Source organism: Cygnus atratus, chromosome Z (assembly GCF_013377495.2).
Source record: "Cygnus atratus isolate AKBS03 ecotype Queensland, Australia chromosome Z, CAtr_DNAZoo_HiC_assembly, whole genome shotgun sequence".
Classification (NCBI taxonomy): domain Eukaryota; kingdom Metazoa; phylum Chordata; class Aves; order Anseriformes; family Anatidae; genus Cygnus; species Cygnus atratus.
In genome coordinates this window covers 83,199,178-83,205,235 of record NC_066396.1, presented here as the reverse complement: position 1 = coordinate 83,205,235, position 6,058 = coordinate 83,199,178, and positions in this window count along the sequence as shown.

The window sequence follows — 6,058 nt, the reverse complement described above, 5'->3', positions numbered from 1 at the left end:
TCAAGGTGCAAAACACAAAACGCAGTCCTCTCCTTTTTGCTGATGCTTCTGCAAATAGAAAATGACTGAGATTTTTTACAAACATATGTCAAAAGCAAGTGCTGAATATGTAAGAGGCTAAAAGGCCCTTAAGGAAATATCTCTGTGCATAGGCAGTATTTTAGCCTGAGAACACAGACTACAAATGAATTTAAGTCCTTCTGTGACACTGCAAAGAATCATGCAGCGCCAGCTGGGTGGCTCCAGCAGGGCAGCCAAAACAACTTCACAGCTCCTGAAAGGCTGGCATCCCTCCGCAGCTCTGCTCCAACCCACGAAATCAGCTTGCCGGGATGTCTGGAGGCTTCCTCACACTGAATTCGGGAAGAGGCGAGGGTCCTATCTCACTGCACACGTTGTGGGAAAGGCAGTGTGAAAAAGCATCCTCTTCGCTGAAATAAAACCGTGCTGTGACTCCGCCAGGGCAGTTTCATAGCACCTGTTTCTGCCCAGAGGAAATTAATGGCATTTTGCCTTTAATTTGGATACAAGGAAACAAAATCCGAAATCAACCACAACCAATTAATCACTTCAAATCTGTCCTGTCCTGTCTCTATGGTGCTCCTTTCTTCCATACAAAATATACCCTTCTAGAACACCCAGAGGAAGAACTCCATACACCCTGTATCAGTTGCTGATGGAAAGGAACAGCTAGAGGTGAGGATATTGCTTGTTTTACCAACCAAACAGAAGGATTGCTATTATTACAAACCTCGGTTCATTGAATACCAGAGCTTGTGAACAGAAAATATGACAGAAAACTGAATTAATTGCCAGAGAAAAGAAAGAAAGAGAGAAAGAGAGAAAGAAAGAGAGAAAGAGAGAAAGAGAGAAAAAGAGAAAGAAAGAGAGAAAGAGAGAAAGAGTGAAAGAGAGAAAGAAGAAAAGAAAGGAAGAAAGGAAGAAAGGAAGAAAGGAAGGAAGGAAGGAAGAAAGGAAGGAAGGAAGGAAAGAAGGAAGGATGGAAGAAAGAAAGAAAGAAAGAAAGGAACATCATGTTTAAAAGAAGGATTTAAAATGCACGTTTCCAGAATCTCTGTGCACCTCTACAGTTAACAGGAGGTTCAATCCACTTCTCAGGCAGGAAATACTTAAGTATATAATAGGCCCCTTTCACAGTGACAACACCTTGCAGAAGTGTAAGAAATAATGGCCAGCAGATGTGGTTGACATGAGAAACATGTGAATTGACAGTGAGATGTGGTTGACGTGAGAAAGACCCTTAGAGCAATCATCTCAAAAACTAAGAGCCAGAGCAGAAGCTCTCAATTTCAGCCAGTGGCTTACTCTTAATTTCTTAACACACTTAATTTCTTTCTTTGACTATCAGAAAAGGAGGAATTTTATTTTATTTTATTTTATTTTTTGTTCCTGGTTCTCTACATGTGGAATAAATCTGAGCTTTATTGCCAACCCAACTATATCTTGGTGACAAAGCAAACAAAGAAAGAAGCAAACAAACAAAAAACACCATAAAGAGTACTGAACACAGAAAACTATCCAAAATATTATAAATATATACATATATATATATTTTTTTGAGGAGAATAGAGGAGAAGGAGTAACTGAAAATAGTTGTAAAATACAGCAATAGCTTATTGGCAATATTGTTTTCTGAATTTTTGTCAGGGAATGACCTTGATAAGTATTAGGTGATCCGGAAACATCTGAGCTTTCTGGAATGTGCCCTTACCTTGTGACTCTGAATGGATCCCGTGGCTTTGGAGAACATTCGCCACAGCATACAGAGAGAAGTGATGATCAGGAAATCCTGACTGCCTGAACAAAATAAAAAAATTGAAGTAAGTTATTATGATAAGAAATTATCTTATTTATAGAGCTGGTCTCTCTTTCATGCCAAAGTTTTAATTGCTCAAATCAAGTGGTGGAAAATCTTTTCCTAAGCAAAAGAACTGAGAAAAGAAATGAATCACAAAGATATTAAACTGAAAAGACGGTAAGTTACACTGGAAAATGTAGATAAACATCTTCCTTATGTTACTTCTAAAAAGTTGCATTAAGAGCTTAAATATACCATTCACATGAGTTATTGTAATACATGTAATATATTGTAAAAATGAAGAAAAATCCAAACTCTTGCTGGATTCCATAAGCAGATTTTTATAGCCCTTCGCAAGAGGTGAAGGAATGTAACAAATACCACCGAGGACTTACTTTAAATTTACATGCATTGGAAAACATTTAAATTCTGCAGTGTTAAACTATCAATATCCTGATATTAGGATAAATACTATTGAAATAAGATAAATCAGTCTATTCTAAAGCAGGCAGGATAAAAGACAAAGGGGTAGAGTCCTTGATATCTTAATTTAGCTACTGAAACACGCAGTTTTTGGACACCTGGCTGGCACAGTGGCACCCAAACTGCTGGGCTGGGCAGGTAGCTCTCCATGCTCCCTACACACCATCCTGCGGTGCCAACCTCTAAAAGATGGAATTAGAGATCACTGCAAGTGTCAGCACTTATGGAGCTGGTGCAGTGCACTGTCTCACAGCATAACCCTCCACTGAGGCATTCAGGGCTTTTTGAAGGTCTTGCCTTCAGTCCTTTGCTGTGTCTGAGGCACTTCTGCTCACGCCTTCCCAGTTGGTGGGAAGGAGCAGCAGGGCGATCACAGCTTGCCACTGCTAGTTTCAGCGGCGCTGGGTGACACTAAAGCTGGCAGATCGTTTTGTGAAGGACTGCCCCCAGGTTTGGGCTTGTTGTCACTCCATGGAGAGCGTGAGGGACGGGCTCCCTGTGCCTGGCACTGCCCCGCAGCAGCACAGACATCGCTCCCTCACAGCACGACGTGGAGATGAAGGCTGATCGTGGTGCGTGTGACAGGCTGTGTTTTCAGACAGATGGACTCCCACGGATCGTGTACCTTGAGGAGCTCTCGGGGGGCCTGGCAGAGCTGTGCAATCACCATGTGCTTGTGAAGGCAGCCCTGCGCGCCCAGCACGGCAGGCGCGGCACGATATATTTAGTTTGGGGATGAACAGATGGGCTGTTTGCTCTGCGCTCGGACGTGCTGGGTTCCCGCGATGGGAAAAGAAGGCATGTCTTGTCTAGACGGGGTTTAAATGGGGGCAGGGAGGATTCTCCTGAAAGAGCTGCTTGGCTTTTCCCATTCCATATTTTCACTGGTGGCATATTTCTCACAGAAAGGTAGGCTGCTCTTAAATCAGGCTTTTGGATGTTTTCTGTTGACTGCAACTTTTCTCAATCATATCATTGTGTTCTGTATAATTAGATAGTCTACTGCCATGTATGACATCCTTGCATCTTTTTTTCTACTCTTTCCAGTAATTTGGACTTCCTTCATTATGTTATTCTATGCTGTTTTTCTCAGTATGTGAACTATGTGCAATTCCTTCACTGTAGATGGTTCAATACTCCATAAGGTCAGTAAGAAGCCCAAAAGTATGGTTAGTACAGCTAACTTGGAGGTGGAAGCGAGTTTTGTGCCAAATGTGACACAAAGAAGAGAATGCTGCAGAAAGGTATGGAAGGATCGACTTAAAATTGATGGCTAGTTTAATTTTGTGACTTTTTTATCACATCTCTGCACAGGAGTAGCTAGCCATCAGACAAGAAGAAAGAAAGAAAGAGGCAAGAGTGGTATAGAAGAGAAGAGGGACTTTTGGTGGCAACTGTGGTGGGGCTGGTCTAGGATCCATCATCTGTTTCAGCCCCAAACACCCCAAAGCCATCAGGAGCCACCAACACCAGTGGTGGCAGTGGTGATAAGGATCCTGGAGAAGCCCTTGGGAGGAAAGATCAGGGAGAATCACTCACATGAGAATCATTAGCATGCAGCTTGTGATCACTTAAGAGATTGGGGTGGGAGCTACAGAAACTTACAGATCCTCTTTTTTTTTTTTTTTTTTTAAATCAAATGTACTACTTACATCAGAATACCATCAGGCTTTCAGCTGTTCCAAAGGAAGAGACTGCTTTTGGCTTCAGCAAGAAGCGGACCATTACTGCAGACCTGCTTTATGAACTCAAACTTAATTATTTTTTTCACGTTCTGAATGCAATTAAAATAATTGCTGTTTTTATCTCAGTGTAAAATATGGTAATTCTTGCTTCTGTAAGCAAAAACCAAGACAGTCTCTTATAATTGAATGTGCTGAGCTAAAAAGATTTATGTACCAAAAATACAAATATGGAGTGTGTCAGTGGGAGCAAAGATGATACCATAGCAGATTGTAAATGTGCACATATAGTCAAACGGTGTAAAATGCAAAATCTTGGCATGTTAAGCACTTAATAATCCAGGTCACTGTATGTTAAAACCTTTACAAGACAAAGATAGCATGATAATACCAATATTCTCACGCACAAGATTATAGGTTTACTGTGATGTGCTGTTTTACTGTTTTTTATTTGTCAAATGACTAGACTGTTATTCCAATTCAATTTTATGGCTTCCTATCTGAAGGGTATTAGCTCCGCATAAGTAGGATATGTTGCTTCAATTGTCTTTGAAGGACATATGGTCATGATATTTTTCAATGATGAACACTACAGGAGTATTTATTAAATTCAGTGAATTAAACTAAATACAGATATAACTGTTTTATCCCATGATTAAATTATGTACAGACTTATACTGCATATAAAATGTAGTAAAGCCCAGGTTTAACTACACACAGTATAATGTAACAAGCAATTCAAATTTAATTTTGCTAATGCTTCTCTTTATTTAGTAGGATTAACATGCACTTTGTAAGCAACTTAAGCCACCTGACTTCATAACTTTTTATTTATTTATTTGTCACCTACCTGACTCCTCTGAAGGGATAGCTTGCCTGAGGTAGGTTACATGTTATTGTCAGGGAAATATCTTTATGCTTTTGCATTAATGCAACCTGTACCTATATAGCACAGAATTTCCTTGGACTCCGGTCTTTTGCAAATATCAGTAATTTATTCTACTCTGTTTCTCTGAGTATATTTTTTCACCTCTTGACTTTTTTTCACCATAAAGGTGTTGTAAACTCTCCTTCGAAATATAAAAGACGAGCAAGACCTGTTTCTTTATAGAATGAGAAGGACTGCAAATGTTTAAATTTTTTTTTAGAAATATGAAATTACTAAGTAATTAATTAAGGTTCCACCTATTTTTAGCATTTTTATTCTAATGACAGGATAATTTTTGAAAGATAATATTGCAAAACAACTTTTGGGAAAGATCTTAAACAAAAAAAAAGAAGAAGAGCATGTATATTTTGGGGTATGTGACAAGCCACTAGAGCACCTACAGTCTTCAGTTGCTCTCTGGTCAACAGTCTTGGGTCTGAAGTAAGCGGGAAGAAAAATAATTTCTGCACCATGAGCTCTCGGAAGCGAAATCTCTTCTGATTGTCATTTGAGACAAAGAGATTGACAAAGAAAATACATTTTGTAGAAAGAAAACTAAACGTGTTTATATTTTTTAGTCTCACTTCAATTTGGATTCTTTCTAAGTTTGCTCTTCCAGCAGCACAGGCTGCTGTTTCTGCATTTCTTTTCTTACAGAAATGGTTTCACTTTCCTAGCTTCATATATCTCTTAAAAAAAAAAAAAAAGATGAAAGCTGCTCAGTATTAGCAGCTGTAATGCTGATGACATAGAAAAAAACATAGCTGCCAACTTGGGTTACTCCTACAAGAATAACTACTGCAGCTATTCCTGGGATCGCATGTGTGCAGCAGGGAGGATATATTTGGTAGAGTGCCACAAAAGACCTCATGACAGATAAATTCACACATCATCAGTGGAAGCACTCTGTCATGAGTATATTAGAATTGCATTTAAGATGTAATAAAGGTGTTATCCCACATTAGTGATGCAGTAATGTTGTTTAACAGACTGTTTAAAACCCAAAAACTATTCGAATATGCTATTTTGTTGCCAGTCCTACAAGCTTAACTATTCCAGCAGAATATTTTAGCAATGATTTATCAATCTTTATTTGCATGAGTATGATCAACACTGAACATATCAGCCTGAAGGTCTGAAAATTAT